The sequence below is a fragment of the Paramormyrops kingsleyae genome, chromosome 12 (genome assembly GCF_048594095.1).
Source record: "Paramormyrops kingsleyae isolate MSU_618 chromosome 12, PKINGS_0.4, whole genome shotgun sequence".
Lineage (NCBI taxonomy): Eukaryota > Metazoa > Chordata > Actinopteri > Osteoglossiformes > Mormyridae > Paramormyrops > Paramormyrops kingsleyae.
Genome location: NC_132808.1, coordinates 6,412,203 through 6,430,883, shown reverse-complemented (window position 1 = coordinate 6,430,883; position 18,681 = coordinate 6,412,203).

Below are 18,681 nucleotides of genomic sequence, written 5' to 3'. Positions count from 1 at the left end.
TGGATAACCAGCTCCGGGATCCTCGCCGGCCTCAACCCTCCAGGTACAGCCCACCTTGTTCTCCAGTGATTCCACTTCAGGCACTTATCTCCTCTCCACACCTGCAGTAAGAACTGCACCCATACAGCTGGGATGAGTTCCTCCCCTCAGTTCTACCACCTGCACGGCAGCCTCACCTTCTCTGCTAGTCGCTCTGCCTGGAATCTTATTCACCTAATGACCTATAGCTATAACCAGTTTAACCAGCGCAAGGAATTATACACAGTTCCCAAGTGCTAAGCTGTGTTTGAAATGTCCACTTGTTTCACTCACTGACTCACTAAATAGTGTTCACTACATAGAACACTCATTAGGGGATAAGGGCAGACAGTGGTTGAAACATTTCGGACATTAGGCGGTTCTTATGTTGCTACATAATTACGTGCTGGATATTCGTAATTGTTATCATTGCTGCATAATCAAACACCATTACATTTGCAACAGCGTTGCTGTCTTCGGATATGTGCATGTTGCAATTGACGTATGTCTTCACTACATTGAAATAAAAATAAAACAAATCTTTACAACACAAAGGTCACATGTCCACAATCTGTGGACATGTGACTTTATTTACAACATACCTGACTGCATAATATCCACTTGCGCAAACATGATGGGGTCTGCATACCCATGTAAATCAGTCAGATACATTAAAATAACTGTTCGTCTTTAAAGCAGTGGCACTGTTGTTATAGCTCACATGTAAATATTTCATAAGTGACCAACTCATAACGGTTACAATTCAGACTGAGCAAAGTTTCTGGAATATGTTTCTGACACTCGCATGACTACCTGCAATGCATGATAGTCTAAGTCGACTGATGTAGGGTGCGACTTCTGTACACTACATTTTGGTGTGCCGTGTGCTGGTTTTGTAGTGCACTGTGTAGTGAATGAATCTTACGGTTGAAATTTCGAACATCACTAAAAAAAGGGTCAACTCACTGAATAGTGGACTATATATAGGGCGAGCGGACAGTTAACTCACTGAATAGTGTAGTATATAGAGGGCGAGCGGACAGATAACTCACTGAAGAGTGGACTATATAGCGGGTGAGCGAACAGTTAACTCACTGAAGAGTGGACTATATAGAGGGCGAGCGGACAGATAACTCACTGAAGAGTGGACTATATAGAGGGCGAGCGGACAGATAACTCACTGAAGACTGGACTATATAGAGGGCGAGCGGACAGTTAACTCACTGAAGAGTGGACTATATAGAGGGCGAGCGGACAGATAACTCACTGAAGAGTGGACTATATAGAGGGCGAGCGGACAGTTAACTCACTGAAGAGTGGACTATATAGAGGGCGAGCGGACAGTTAAATCACTGAAGAGTGGACTATATAGAGCACGATCGGACAGTTAACTCACTGAATAGTGGACTATATAGAGGGCGAGCGGACAGTTAACTCACTGAATAGTGTAGTATATAGAGGGCGAGCGGACAGTTAACTCACTGAATAGTGGACTATATAGAGGGCGAGCGGACAGTTAACTCACTGAATAGTGTAGTATATAGAGGCCGAGCGGACAGATAACTCACTGAAGAGTGGACTATATAGAGGGCGAGCGGACAGTTAACACATTGAAGAGTGGACTATATAGCGGGCGAGCGGACAGTTAACTCACTGAATAGTGTAGTATATAGAGGGCGAGCGGACAGTTAACTCACTGAAGAGTGGACTATATAGAGGGCGAGTGGACAGTTAACTCACTGAATAGTAGACTATATAGAGGGCGAGCGGACAGTTAACTCACTGAATATTGGACTATATAGATGGCGAGTGGACAGTTAACTCACTGAATAGTGGACTATATAGAGGGCGAGTGGACAGTTAACTCACTGAATAGTAGACTATATAGAGGGCGAGCGGACAATTAACTCACTGAATATTGGACTATATAGATGGCGAGTGGAGAGTTCATGCATCCACTTCCAGGCAAATTTTCAACTGTTCCAGGCTTATTAATTAAAAAAAAGAAATTCCTTGATTGTGCTCAATGGTATTTTATTTGCTATAGCTGTTATTTAATTTGTAAAGGTTAACAACCTCATTTGAGAAGAACGTTTTACTCATGCTGATGAATAACAAAGAGATTTGGCCTGTATGCTACATCACGTATTTACCCCAGAGAAACAGGAAATGGATGTAAAAATGGGAGAAGTAAAAGACATTTTTTCACATAGGATGCACATTTCTTTGGTCTTATTTGAGATATGCTTCAGCAGAGCCATGATTTGTAGTCCATACATTTGTTTTTGGTAGCACTATAGTGCATTATCTATAGTGCACTGTAGAGACCAATGCATTATAACGGTTGATATAAGAGTTAATAAAGGCATCTTCTGTTGACAGTCATAGGGCATTATAGTGTTGATTGTAATACTTCATAAGCTCAAATGCAGGTCACGCAAATAATTCACTATAGAAACCTTCATAAAGCATTATAATGGTCAGTATAACAATTAAGGATGCTACTGCATTTGTACTGCATTTTGAAGGTACTGTAACTGTAGTGCATCATAGCAGAGAGCTGCGTAGAGCATTTATAATACATAACACACATGACTATAATGTGTTATGCCTTTTTATAAATATTTATTGGCATGTTTACAATTCTTTATGAATGCATTATAATGTGTTATGAGTGTGTTCAAAGATTCTTATAGACATGGCATTCAAAGAAAGTGTTTCAGATCTTTTACTTCGCAATATAATGAAATATTCTTGAAGGAAAGACTTTTATTAGATAAATGGTAAATTTTTCCACACATTTTGAGGGAAATTTTGATTCTTATATGCATTGTTTATTTTATGTTTTATGTCCCCTTTCTTTAGGGTTGCCAGTAATTATGGAATTTACTGTAAAAGTACATTCTGTCTGTGAGTCTCTACTCGTCATAATTAGCTGTACCCTACTGGTGATATACTAACTGTTGAAAATAAGCATTTTATTGTGCAATGTTAATCACTGAAAGATTTGGCAGTGAGTTCTTTTCCTAACCCCATTTCCTGACCATTGGCCTGCTTCAGTCGTGCTGTTTCTAAGGACTGAGGCCTCTCTCTGGTGTCCTGTGAGGTTCTTTGTTGACAGAACAGTCCTGACAGCATCGATTCTCAGGGACCCAGCTACTGCTGTAAAGATTTTGGTTTTGTGTTCAAAGAAAAGTATAAAAAATAATTAGTAAGTTTCCTCTGATTAATGGAGGCAGGGGTATAACCAGAAATTCTGAGTCCCCTGACAAAATGTCACCTTGCTACTTTCAGTCTGAAGAAATATATATTATTTACGGAACGGTGGGGTCTCCCATGGTAAAATTTGCAAACAAATGTTTTTTTTTATTATTTACAAAGTGCCGGGCCCCCTGAACCTACCATGGTACCCATGCCCCTATGGCGCCCCTCACCGGAAGTATATTAGGTTTATGCAGATGTGACTTGTGTCAGACTTGTATGCAAAGTCAGTAACAGCACTTTATCAGACACATAAAGAATACAAATTCAACTGAGCACACAAATTATTCTGGTTCTTATACCAAATTGTTACTTCAATTCCTTCACCTGTTTTATATTCATGAAAGTCCTTCGGTGCTATAGGTATAAGCTGTCACTTCACACTCTCTTGACCCATGGAACTAGGTTTATTCTCTAATAAAAGGACAGCTTGACATAACACGCAGTTTGAGGGACATCTAGGCTGTCTGGAACTGGGTAGGTCAGCAGCCCGAATCCTTATAGTAACTTGTGATAACATCATGAATAAGGTAGCGCCCGAGAATCTAGCCTGGCCATCAAAGGCAACGGGGAGTGAGTGACCTTATCCTGTCATATGAGACAGCAGGATGAGAAATTCTAGCACACAAAAGAATTCATGGTGGACTTTTTAAAAGAAGCTTGGTACTTCTATGCTACATAAAATAAAAACCCTATAGTTTGGTGGGCAGCACATAGCCCCCCACCTGGATAACTAACCATGTTCTGTGTGTCTATAGGATCTTCTCATGTATCTATGTGGATGGACTCACTCAGCCAAAAAGCAAGTGTTTTGGATGAATCGATGCCCTAACATTGCCTATAGTGTGTCATTGTGTGACAGAATGGCATCCTATCCAAGGTGTCCTGTGCCCTGTAGTGCTTGGGTAGGAGTCACTCCAGAGTCACTGTTACCCTACACCAGAGATTCTCAGTGCAGCTCTTGGGGACCCCTAGGCAGTTCATGTTTCTACTCCCTCCCTGGGTGTGGACTGTGTGGCTAGGAGGGGGCAAAAACATGGACTGTTTAGAGGTCCCGGAGGGCTGCATTGGGAAACTCTGCCATACACCGAATAAGTAACTCAAACAACTGCTTAACATAAGTTCACAATGACCAATTTAAGAAAAGACTTAAATGTTGAGATAAATCAGCTCTGTGAGAAAGAACAAGCCATGTTCCCTGAAGAGAGACCGATGCAGTAAATGTTTAATTCAACCTACTATCATTAATGGTGATGAAAGTTGCAGATATTTTTTGACAAAAAGGCGTTGAATTTTATCTGATTTAAAAAAATAATAATTAAAAGATAGCTTTTGTGTGATCTGTGAGATCTGGTTAGTTTTATCTACTTTTAGTAAGTAAGGAGTATAATATTAAAAATGCCTAAAACCATTAAGCCTGCTCTCTTTTTAAACACAGTATGTTTTGCATATTCTATTACTTATACTTATGCAAAACATGAACGTGATGTTCGTAAAATGCCGCTAAAATAGACTATTTTGCTTTTGATTATTCATAGGGTGGCTTATATGGGCAGTGATTTGTTTCCCATATCCAAAGCAGAAAGCCTGGGGTTAGCGTTTAACACATTTTAATGAGACCATTTCCAGTGTAAAAATAACTCTGGTCTTGAGTGAGTCACAGTGGATGAGTAGTGGCCAGGTGTGGTGGCCATGTAGTGATTTTTGGGAGCGGAAATGAAGAGAAACGAGGGCCGTGTGACGCTCAGCTGCCGGCGATTAGGCGTCATGGAGTGGAGTCAGGAGAAGAGGCCATGTTTCTGACAGAAGAGAACCAGGGTGCAAAGATGTCAGCTCTCGTCATGACGGTGAGCAGCGCTGGGCTCTTTGCTGTCTCTCCGCTAATGCAGTCAGACAGCATGACAGCCCGACGGAGAGAAACACAACAGTTACATCATCTCACTCTGTCCAATGACACCACCCATGAAAAGGGAACAGATCCTTTTCTATCTAAATAGGCTTTCGAGGGAAATTTTCATTATGGTGGTGCATCCTTAAGGCGTCGTAGAAAACATTTGTTGAATTCTAGTCGGTTGCATTTGCTCAGCGAGGCAGTTTCACTTGTGAATATCTTAGTTTGTTTAAGACAGATTTTAGGGAAACGTGTTTGAATGTGCAGTGCAGCACTGTGACTGTGACTGAGCAGGTAAGCGTTTAGATAACGGATGCAGATTGTGCGTGTGTGTGAGTGAATGCAGTGCATCGCTGTGTGAGCTAGGCGCCAGTGAATGTTTGTGTGTGAATGGTAACAGTAGCCACTGATGATAGCCAGCTTGGCTCTTTGACAATCCATAGTTGTCTTTCATTATCTGTACTCACAGTCCATTTCCCTTGCTGAACGATGGCTGATGTAAACCCTATCAACACAGAGTACCAGGTCATAAATAAACACATCATCAGCTAACACTAGGCATGCATTAAAATCAGAGAGCATAGCTGCTTTGCAGTATCTTTGCTTTCTCTGATTTGTATATTTTGCTGACAGAGATACTGCCAAGTTTGCATTAAGTTAGACAGTCACTGAAGTCAGTATGTATTTTTCCATTCTATCTAACACACCCCAGGTCAAATTGGCCTTAATTGGACAGTCACTATCTTCTGATATAATTTTTCATTACCAGTCTTCCATTATTTTCACCCTTAACTTGCATGATTACTGCCCTCGCTCACATTAGTTGGATGTGGGTATGAATGAATTGGTCAAGTTGTCTGACCTGTGTTAAAGACAGCTTTAAAACCAAGCATCAGCCAATCAGTATTCACTGTTTGGAGACAGCAACAATTATTATACTGTATAACATTCTGAAATTTTTCCTGACTGCAGCTTCTGTCACAAATATAAAGTTTATTTTGCGTGAATCAGCTTTCAATCTATAAATCGTGTTCCATCAGAAAACCAAAGCCCTCACATCCCTGAGATTTGCACAGGTGGAGGAGCCGGACAGTGAATTCACTTTCAGTTTATATAACTAATTCAATAGCTTCACTCCCCTGTCCTGCGGTCTCACATTTTGCTGGATGCCAACTCAATACACGCACTTAACTATTGTGCCGAGTGAATCACTCAGCCGACTCCACTTGTTCTCTGAAGAGATGCTTAGAAAGAACAATTTATTTCACCCGCACACCTCTGCGTGATCCTTTTCCCTTTCTGCCTCACGTCTGTCAAACTTAACACATCGGGAATTTTCTTAAAGTAGTAACAGATGCTGGAGCATAAAATGAGGGTTGGCCATTTACTGTAAATACCATTAATACTGTATACACAGGCCTGTTGGTCACATAGCACATGGTCATGGGGGGCAGGATGTGGCTCAGGGGGCTAAACCACTGTGTCTGTGATTGGGGGGTTGCTGATCCAAGCCCGGCCTCGGCAGAACAGTCACATCTGTGGGCCCTTGGGCGAGGCCCTTAACCCCCAGCTGCATGGGCCCCGCTGCAGGTGGCTGCCCTTCGCTGCCAAACTCACTCTCACCTACATGTGTGTCATGGAGAGCGAGACAGGGGTAGGTGAAATGAGACTTTTCCCACATGGATCAAAATAGTGTCATTTTTATTATATTATAGTCAAATCTCTAGGAGACATTCTTGTGACTTGTGTGCACCGAAACAATGCTAAGAGAACCATTAAAGATTCAGTCCAGCCCAAAAATGCCATTTTCTCTCTGCTGCAGTCAGGAAGGTGCTACTGCAGCCTGAACGCCAAACTCGAGAGGCTAAGAAGAAGCTTCTAGCCTCCGGCTGTCTGCGGACTCCCAAAAACATGCCACTTTATATCATTCCTCACTTTTCATAGATCACTGCCCCTCATGTAAATACAATTATGGATATCACTGCTTATTTTTCCAGTTTATTTTATTTTACTGTAATTTTACTGTAATCCTATTTTTTATACGTTTGTTATACGTTTTGTACTTTTTCTATGTTTATTTGTCTTATTATACGATTTTTCTTTATGTTTTTTCCAGGAAGCAGGTGGAAAAAGCATTTCACTAGACACGTGTGCAGTATATGTTTGTGTATGTGACAAGTAAAACTTGAGACTTAATAATTGCCCCTTTCTATTGATAGCCACGGCTGTTTTCTAGTACTGCCCACACTGGTATCAGACTTACTAGACTGAAACAAGGCCTTGGCGTTCTCTGAAGGTCCATGCAGACGCAGACCCCAAACAGACAGGCAGCTGCCCTGTCTGCTAGCCCCTCGCAGATGTTGCAGTGCGTCTACACTTCTGAGGTACCTTCTGTCCCTCTGACAGCTAATCACCAGCTTCACCGGCCCACTTTGCTTTCATGGTCCCTTTTTACTTAGACGTACACAGCAGAACCGCAGCATTTAATGTTATGTATGACAACGAGGTGATGAAAATGATGAAAGACAGCACTGCAGCATGCTACTGGCCTTCCTGGTGTCAACAGGCCGCCGCGGCAGGATGCAAATCCGTGTCGTGAATCACCACTCTAAATCAGAACTGTCTATTCACACCTTGTTGCATGCCTTGAAGGATGCTGTACAGGGAGGCCATTCTGCGATAGTAGTTCTTCCTCTGCAGGAAAAGCTAAACTGCCCGGTGCAGCACTACCCTTGGGGCCTCTCCCTGGTGAGCCGGGCTTGAAATTCAGCAACAGCCAATGTCTCCTGCACCTCCCATAATGGTTCTGAGAAAGAATCCAGAATCCTCACCAAATAACACTTTCAGGCTATACATCTATGTTTGTATTTTAAATGGTTGTAATTAATTCAGCGTAGTTTAAAGCTTTTATCATTTTGAAATCAAAATGCTAACAATAAAGAGCTTTTAAAGCACTTGAATGGTTTGGATGGATGGATGGATGGATGTAGGAGGTTTTGTCAGTATATTGGTCAGTATGGTGTAACCAGTGAGGACTGTTCATGTTTGAGCTGAAAGGAATTGCAATCAGTCAATATTAAACAATGACCACCGAGTGAGACCTCTATCAGAGATGGATGGAGATGGAGGCAGATTATATACAATCACATTCAGTTTGGCTCCGCAGAGAGTGCAATCTCACAGTATACAAATATATCAGAAATCTGTAGAAATATTTACAAATGAACTAGCTAGACAGTTTTTCATCTAGACTTCCAGAAAATTAGTCTAACAGGGCCATGGGTAGGGACTGCGACAAACTGTCTAGACCCTCGCAAAAACAAAAAGATCCAGAAAAATGTCTTCGTCTTCCAGTGGAAAAAAATCTGACTATGTGACGTTCACCGACATGCAGGAAGAGCAGGGAGCAGAGGGCGAGTTTGACAGCAAACTTTGGTGCAGGTTTGGAAGGAGAAGAGGCTGGGGTTATGTCTTGAATGCAGAGACATAAATTTCAGGACCTATTGTCTGGATATTATTACTGTTGAACAGGGGCATTTAACTTCAGTGGTTACATAAAATGCTGAATTGGGCCTTTTTACCTGACTGGCAGAATAGTATCAACATTCTAGGGATGAGAAGAGAAATTAATTAAATATTTTAATGGATGGTGATGATTACTGCTGGTGCTCTTTAAATATAATGAAGTTACAGCAGAATTGCTCCTCTTTTTGGTGAGTAGAAGCACTGTACCCCTCATGATTGTCATTCTTTGATAAGCATAATAGGGGTTACATGCCAATTGTTTAGAGGGGGAGCTAATGAATACCTGCTGGAGAGTGCTGTTAATTACTATGCATCTAAATCAAATAGCTATCCATCTATCTTCCAACCACTGTAGTACACAGTGAGCCTGGAGCCTCTCTCAGGTAGTATAGGCAAGCCAGTCCAATGCAGGAGACACACACACACACACGTAGGGTAAACATATCCTTATGGGGACCGCTCATTCATTTCAATGGGAAAAATGCTAACGCTAACTATGACAACCTTAACCCCTACCCTGCCCTAACCATAACCATAAGTAACCAAACAAAATACAGTTTTTGCATTTTTATTTTTTTCATAGCAGTCACCGATTTTTATAAAATAGAGTTCTCCCTTATAGGGACCAGGAAACCGGTCCCCATAAGGGAAAAAAACCGGATATTTACCACGTTATGGGGACATTGTGTCCCCATAAGGATAGGTAAACCCGCTCACACACACACACACACACACACACACAACCGTACCCCCTACCCAGCCCTAACCTTAATTAATCAAAAGTAACCGAACTAAATACAAGACTTTTTCCATTTTTAGTTATTTGATTTCAGTCGCATATTTTTTATTGGAGATTTTTCATAAAATTAAGATTATCCAAATGGGGACCTGAAAAATGTCCGTAAAACAAAAGAATGTGATCTATGTAAACCCCCTCCACACTCACAAGCACACATACACATGCAACAGCCAACTTAGGATTTAAGGAAGCCAGTCAGCCTGACTGCATGTCTTTGGACTGTGGCAGGAAACAGGAGGACCCAGAGACGTCCCACACAACCTGGGGAGAACATCCAGACTCCGCAGAAGTACATGGGACTACAGAGGAGCTCAACCTCAATGAAGTATGAGGCAATAGTGCTACCCAGTGAGCCACCACACTGGCCTGTAATAATATTTTTAGTTGTATTAATTGAATTGTTCAACTTAGCGGAACACTTCACCCTAAATGGAAGAAAAGTATGAAAGCAGTTATTGGGAAGAGATGATGGGAAGGGAGGGCATTTGGTATATTAGTGTGAAAGGTTTAAGTATAGCTCTGTATTCATGACTATTGGAATGAATGAATGAGTGAATGAGTGAATGAATGAAAAAACAAACTAAAAAAATGATCAGAAATAGGCAAAAGTAATTCAAATTCCACACATTATTTTACACAAGAAATCCATCCACTCATTTTCTGAAAACATTTACCCTGTTCAGGGTCATGGGGGGGGGTGGGTTCAGAGCCTAGCCCAGGGGCTATGGGCACATGGCAGGGAGCAGCCGAAGATGGGGCACCAACCCAGGACACACCACTCACTTACGCTCACACACACGGGCAATCTGGTAACTCCAGTTACCCTCAGCATGTTTTTGGACAGAGGAGGGAAACCAGAAAACGCAGAGGAAACCCCACAATGACACAGAGAAAACAAGCAAACTCCACACACATAGAACCCAGGTGGAAACTTTAACCCAGATCTCAGAGGTGCAAGGCGACAGTGCAAAGCACTGCAGCACTTTGCCACCCCTGGGATGGAATGGCTCAGGTGAGGTGCAGAGAGCACTGTGCTAACAGCGTTAGCGGGGAAGGAATGGCTCAGGTGAGGTGCAGAGAGCACTGTGCTAACAGCGTTAGCGGGGAAGGAATGGCACAGGTGAGGTGCAGAGAGCACTGTGATAACAGCGTTAGCGGGGAAGGAATGGCCCAGGTGAGGTGCAGAGAGCACTGTGATAACAGCGTTAGCGGGGAAGGAATGGCCCAGGTGAGGTGCAGAGAGCACTGTGCTAACAGCGTTAGCGGGGAAGGAATGGCCCAGGTGAGGTGCAGAGAGCACTGTGCTAACAGCGTTAGCGGGGAAGGAATGGCCCAGGTGAGGTGCAGAGAGCACTGTGCTAACAGCGTTAGCGGGGAAGGAATGGCCCAGGTGAGGTGCAGAGAGCACTGTGCTAACAGCGTTAGCGGGGAAGGAATGGCCCAGGTGAGGTGCAGAGAGCACTGTGCTAACAGCGTTAGCGGGGAAGGAATGGCCCAGGTGAGGTGCAGAGAGCACTGTGCTAACAGCGTTAGCGGGGAAGGAATGGCCCAGGTGAGGTGCAGAGAGCACTGTGATAACAGCGTTAGCGGGGAAGGAATGGCCCAGGTGAGGTGCAGAGAGCACTGTGCTAACAGCGTTAGCGGGGAAGGAATGGCTCAGGTGAGGTGCAGAGAGCATTGTGATAACAGCGTTAGCGGGGAAGGAATGACCCAGGTGAGGTGCAGAGAACACTGTGCTAACAGCGTTAGCTGGGAAGGAATGGCTCAGGTGAGGTGCAGAGAACACTGTGCTAACAGCGTTAGCGGGGAAGGAATGGCTCAGGTGAGGTGCAGAGAGCACTGTGCTAACAGCGTTAGCGGGGAAGGAATGGCTCAGGTGAGGTGCAGAGAGCATTGTGATAACAGCGTTAGCGGGGAAGGAATGGCCCAGGTGAGGTGCAGAGAGCACTGTGCTAACAGCGTTAGCGGGGAAGGAATGGCTCAGGTGAGGTGCAGAGAGCACTGTGCTAACAGCGTTAGCGGGGAAGGAATGGCCCAGGTGAGGTGCAGAGAGCACTGTGCTAACAGCGTTAGCGGGGAAGGAATGGCTCAGGTGAGGTGCAGAGAGCACTGTGATAACAGCGTTAGCGGGGAAGGAATGGCCCAGGTGAGGTGCAGAGAGCACTGTGCTAACAGCGTTAGCGGGGAAGGAATGGCTCAGGTGAGGTGCAGAGAGCACTGTGCTAACAGCGTTAGCGGGGAAGGAATAGCCCAGGTGAGGTGCAGAGAGCACTGTGCTAACAGCGTTAGCGGGGAAGGAATGGCCCAGGTGATGTGCAGAGAGCACTGTGCTAACAGCGTTAGCGGGGAAGGAATGGCTCAGGTGAGGTGCAGAGAGCACTGTGCTAACAGCGTTAGCGGGGAAGGAATGGCCCAGGTGATGTGCAGAGAGCACTGTGCTAACAGCGTTAGCGGGGAAGGAATGGCTCAGGTGAGGTGCAGAGAGCACTGTGCTAACAGCGTTAGCGGGGAAGGAATGGCCCAGGTGAGGTGCAGAGAGCACTGTGATAACAGCGTTAGCGGGGAAGGAATGGCCCAGGTGAGGTGCAGAGAGCACTGTGCTAACAGCGTTAGCGGGGAAGGAATGGCTCAGGTGAGGTGCAGAGAGCATTGTGATAACAGCGTTAGCGGGGAAGGAATGACCCAGGTGAGGTGCAGAGAACACTGTGCTAACAGCGTTAGCTGGGAAGGAATGGCTCAGGTGAGGTGCAGAGAACACTGTGCTAACAGCGTTAGCGGGGAAGGAATGGCTCAGGTGAGGTGCAGAGAGCACTGTGCTAACAGCGTTAGCGGGGAAGGAATGGCTCAGGTGAGGTGCAGAGAGCATTGTGATAACAGCGTTAGCGGGGAAGGAATGGCCCAGGTGAGGTGCAGAGAGCACTGTGCTAACAGCGTTAGCGGGGAAGGAATGGCTCAGGTGAGGTGCAGAGAGCACTGTGCTAACAGCGTTAGCGGGGAAGGAATGGCCCAGGTGAGGTGCAGAGAGCACTGTGCTAACAGCGTTAGCGGGGAAGGAATGGCTCAGGTGAGGTGCAGAGAGCACTGTGATAACAGCGTTAGCGGGGAAGGAATGGCCCAGGTGAGGTGCAGAGAGCACTGTGCTAACAGCGTTAGCGGGGAAGGAATGGCTCAGGTGAGGTGCAGAGAGCACTGTGCTAACAGCGTTAGCGGGGAAGGAATAGCCCAGGTGAGGTGCAGAGAGCACTGTGCTAACAGCGTTAGCGGGGAAGGAATGGCCCAGGTGATGTGCAGAGAGCACTGTGCTAACAGCGTTAGCGGGGAAGGAATGGCTCAGGTGAGGTGCAGAGAGCACTGTGCTAACAGCGTTAGCGGGGAAGGAATGGCCCAGGTGATGTGCAGAGAGCACTGTGCTAACAGCGTTAGCGGGGAAGGAATGGCTCAGGTGAGGTGCAGAGAGCACTGTGCTAACAGCGTTAGCGGGGTAGCTGACGTAACGTCATGTGAGCAGCCTGACAACAGAGACCCTTTCGTCCTGCTAGTTCTCTGAGCGCGGTTTCCTGCCCACGTGAATCTCATGTATTGTTGGTCCTGCAGACAAAAGTCTTGAATACAAATGAAACCACAAAATTTCCATCTTGGGTTGCGTACATTTTTTGTTACTTTTGTCGGCTTCCCAAAAAGACTCCAGCATAAGGACTTCATGAATATGACCTTTTATTTAACACACATGCCCTACAGAAGCTTGTCCATAGTGTCAAAGGAGCTTTTGAGAGGGAAAAAATGCTTATCTCCTATTTCCTCATCTGCTCCTTACAAATACGCTTCCAGGCTGGTCCAGCGTGTCAACCTCAAACATGGCTGAAGCATAATGAAGATCTGTTCAGCCTTTTTCTAAAGGTCAAAAACACCAAATACTTCATCTGTATGAGACTGAACTTATGGAATGTGCCTTTGTATGGGACAAAGAACAGAGATGTGATGCTAGATAAAACTAAAGTCCTTTTTTCTTTTTCTTTCCAAATGTTCCTCTTCATTTAGAGCGTGGGGGTTGACTTTCCACTGGCCCTGTAATGTTGTTAGTGAGCTTATTTTCCTTCGTATCAGTTCAGACATGTTGATTTTGCTTTTCATTTGCAGTGTCACCTATGTAGCAACTTTCCAGTTTGTGCGGCACTGCCCAAGAAGTGACCAAGGCTTTTTTGTAACACACTTAACAGTTCTTTGAACTTATTTAAAGAATTAAAACGCATTCTGGGGGTGATATGGTCTTGCAGTACTTCAGTGTTGCCTCACCCCTCTGGGACCTGGGTTCGAGTTCCTGTCCATGTTTGTGGAGTTTGGTTGTTCTCCTCTTGTCATTGTGGGGTTTCCCACAATGTCATTGTGGTCCCCCCCCCACAGTCCAAAAACATGATGTGGCTAATTGGAGTTACCCTAATGCCCACAGGGGTTCATGAGTGTGACCTATGATGGGTTGGTACCCCATCTTGGGTTATTTCCCTGCCCTACACTCAAAGGTCCAGACCCCCCACACCCCTGAATAGGACAAGTGGTTACAGAAAATGAATGAAAAAACATATACTGCTCAATTGATAATAGTAATGGAATTAGGAAGCGTGGAAAATCTGAAATCTTCCTGCCACTTATTCTGGTTGAGGTTGCAGGGGCTGGGAGGTACTTCTAGTGTGTCCTGCACCCTGGGTAGGATGCCAGTGCCCTTTGGTCAAAGCACAGTCATTAGACTCTGGATCACTTGAGAAGATGTCAAATTTACTACCATTATTACCATAAAACAATTATTTTGTGTGTCCTTAACTGCCCCATCTTTAACGAGGAATTTGTCATATGAAAGTTCCCCAAGGTCTTGGAAACAAGATTACAGCACATAGTAACATGGCAAACAGTTAGAGTGAAGCCTTCGGATATCTTTGGAAGAAAATCTGCTCAAAAAATTACCAAGAAATTCCTGGCCTGCACTGGTACCTCACCTCTAAATATTTCTTAAGTTTCCTAAAGACTAAATTGAATAAAATGAATAACACTGATAAGTAAATAATGTCAAACAATTATGTAAACATGAATATTTCCCATTACTTTTAAAATTTCCTCCTATTTATCTTTTTTTAGTTCAGCTAATTGACTAATCTGTTTACTTATAGTTTAATTACATTTCAATTAAATATCAAATCAATGTATAATTGCTATAATAATACTTTCTTGGTGTTAAATTGCTATTTAAGATATGGCTTTGATCATACGACTCATGTGAAGCCAGTGAGTGCAATTTCAGGAGATGTAGGGAGGAGCGTCTGGTGAGAGGCGTGTTTAATTACCTGTAAGCAGAGTCAACAGAAGTGTAATGGAATGCACTAAGTACAAGAAAAGAAACATTCACTTATTGTATTGAGATAAAATGAGATTAAAGCAATAATATGAGAACAAAAAATTAAGCTCCTTAGTCTAACAGTATGTTTGGCACAAATTCATGTTCTAGTGCCAGTCAATCATCACTGCACTCAATCACGCAGGTAAAATGATAGACGTTGGGAGCCAAAGATCATAGTTTCATTTCAATGGTTCTTGAATAAGAAAGTGAAATTCCCTGACCCTATGAAAGTCAAGATGAATGTGCCAAAGTTGCCCAAACCTGGTGTGAAAAGTGTGACATAATTATGCCCAAAGACTCGTAGGTGTAATTGCCAAAGGGGCCACTTCATTAAATATCATTAAGTACAGAGTTCATGGTCCAAATGATTGAACCTTTTTTTTCCCCCCATTTAGCTTATTTTCTGAAATATTTCCTTATATGTAGTTTTGCAAAAATGCTCCACTGTCATAGCTTTAAATAAATATATACTTATTGAACTTCATACACACCATTGGGGGGGGGGGGGATGCGTGAAAAATATACAGTGAAATATTGTGCAGGCCGTCTGTTTTCAGTACCATCACTTCATTCTTACAGCCTCGTCGGAATAAATCTGTAGATACAGACACATAGAAATATTTTGTGGATGAATTTTAACCTCATGCATAGGATCTTATTATAAAACAAAACTTTAACATCAGTGGGCACATTAACTCTCAGACTCTGAACATAGCATAACCAAAAGACAATTATATATTTCAGTTAATAAATATAATGCTTTTTTCCACATACTGTAAATGTAATATATGTCGTTTCAAATGAGTGAAACACAGAATACAGCATTCAGAGTGGTATTTCCAAAATGCATCCGTCTTCTGCATTGCAGGGGGCATTGTGGACGTATGTCATTCTATCACAGGGCTCATACTCAGACACACAGTCATACACTGCGAGCAATTTAAAAACACTGGCAAACCTATTTGCTTGTTCTTGGTCTGTAGGATGTAATCCACACGGACAGAGAGGAAACATTCAAACTCCACATACAGACACACGCACACACACACACACACACACACACAAACACACGCACACACACACACACACACACGCACAGCTCATCGTTGCATGAGACTACACTGCTACTGACTAGAGTGCCTCCCAAGAGACCAGACATGTGCAGGGGGGATGGGGGGGGGGCAGTGGCTGGAGGTGCCTGAACATTTGTTCCTTTTGAAATGAAAGTGCCCCCCCCCTTTGATGTGCCAAGTGCCCTTTATTGATAACCAAGATAGCCAAGTGCCTTTTTTTACCAATCACACAAAATCTCTCACCCCCCCCCCTCCCCAATAGTTAAAATGTACCCAGGGGACCATCTGCCCCCTCGAAAAGTCATGGCAGATGACATTTATTTGTATATAAAGGACAGAGATATTAAAAGTTACAGCAAGTATGGTATCTTATAAAAGCTTGGGACTCATATTATTAAATAAGAGCATTTGGTCATTTGCACAGGTTATTTAAACTAATGGACCTCAGGAACTAGTCAGCTGAAGCCTTTCCCATTAATATACTTAATTAATTAACCCAAGTACCCAATCCAAACAGATTAGTTTTTCCAGGCTAGGGGCAAAAAACAGACTCAGGCTTGAAAGGAACAGAACCAGACAAAGACACAGAACGGGATAATGAAAATGAGAGCGATTCATCGTCAGACAGAGATACATAGACTGAGCAGCAGATACCTCCATGGATACCGATTCATATGTAGACACTGTTGGGAAACCTGTGCAACCATGGAAACCTGGCTACGTGATACGGAGATTTCTGAAGTGACCAGAGCTGTACTTAGCCATTCTCTTTCCAGGAACAGATGGGAGCTGCGAGTGAGTAAGACAACAAGAGTGATCAGCATAAACAGACGAAAATTGCCACAGTTACTATCAAGACACATGATACCATATCTGGATACTAGAATAAGGAATATCTGGAACAAATAAATGCACACAAACAGAGTCATCTTGTCCTCGCTCTACCTTTTGTCAATCTATTCCAGCAGCGGCTATACTGTAAGTCACCTCAAGTGTTCTCTTAGCAGTGGAAGCCCAAACCATAGCCTTTGAACTACCCAGAGGCAAAATGACTACAAAGATGCATGGAGTGTTTCTGGTTCAAACAGAGCGCAGAGCAGCACCACAGGAGTTAATGGGGAGTGTGAGGACTGTGCTAGTCCGAGGGAATCCTTGTCTATAGCATTTTACTCTGGCTTCTGGTCTTCCATTCTATACTTCTGCTAAAGTACTGGACATTACAGTATTTCTAAATGTTTTATATTGCCATTTCCTGTATAATGTTTGGCAGCACAACAAGTGAGTCCCCAGAATTTTCTGCCTTAATAGACAATCATAATAAGTAATGATGTCGTCCTTGTACGGATGCAGATGTTTCCTTGGACTCCGGGGATAAGAGAACCTGAAAGTGGCCTTTAGTTAAATACGGCGTCACATAAAAACCAGGCTGAATTGATCCAGGTGTCAGATTTAGACACCTAATTTACCTTTATATAAGCCACACAAAAGCACACTGAGCCATACTGGGTTTCTAAACCAGTGTTGTGGGCCTGATCCAGCTTCTGTGTGACTGCCTGCGTCTAACGTTTTATTGAATTATCTGTGAACAGCTTGATCCGTGTAAGAGGATAACGGACATGGCTAGGATCTAACAATTGATTCCAGTGGGGAGTCTGATCCATATGAGATCCATACGACAAGGATGAAGACCAACATAAAATTCAACTGGATGGAATTGACTTGCTGTATCTTTTGTAGAAAGCTTGTCGCAATAGGTGGCTGAAATGTAATTAGTTGTGGTTACTCTTTGTTTATGATGTACCACTGAAGCTAATACCACACACTTAAGACCAATATACTTTCATAATTTTGAGGTGATAAATTTGGAGAGTATTCTCCCTGTGTTCTCAATAGGCCCAGAACCTGCACACTGAATGTGCTGCGTGACCTCAAATAACATTTTCTAATAATTTAGATGTAATCATAGGCTGTGACTTTCTAGGTTTATTTATTATGCATTTCTGTTGTCATTTTGGAGCCCAAAGCAAATGCTCAGTGAAAGAGGATTTGCTTTTAGGTCCAAGATGCACTGAATTTTTAGATGACCTAGAACTCTCATCCCTAATGTGATCCAAGATGCCCCCAGAGCCAAGGTAAGTAGAACATTTCAAACTGGGAAAAAATGTACAGAGGCCAGAAGAACCTCTTATTATTAAACAAATCATAAGGAATCAATCGATCTGTTCTGATCTGTTCATATTAGCTCAAACAAAATGGGTTTTATTGAACTTTTTGAACAACCCAGGTGGAATATGATAGTGTATGCTCATTTAATCTGCAGTTCCTTCCATGTCTATGCCTTCATATATCACAATCTCCTTTATGATTCAAGTTCTGAAAAAAATATGAAAATGGCCACAGCAATCCTGCTTCTGTGCATTGTGTTGTAGGATCTAAAGATGCTAACAAAGACTGATTGCCTAATTTGGCCTAATGGCCCAATGAGTTTGGTCTAATGGCCAATGAGTCCATCACAAATGGTCATAGTTATAACTTTCAAGTTATGATGAGCTGTACAGAAAAAAACCATTCGAGATGACTCTAATAATACTGAGGTTTCATTCGCTGTAACAATGTCCAGACTCACTAGATATGATCTATCATTAAGTCAAAAATGTCATTGCACAGCCTAGAATTAAAGGGCACCTAAATGTTTTAATTGCATGATCCGAAATTAAATGGACTGCAG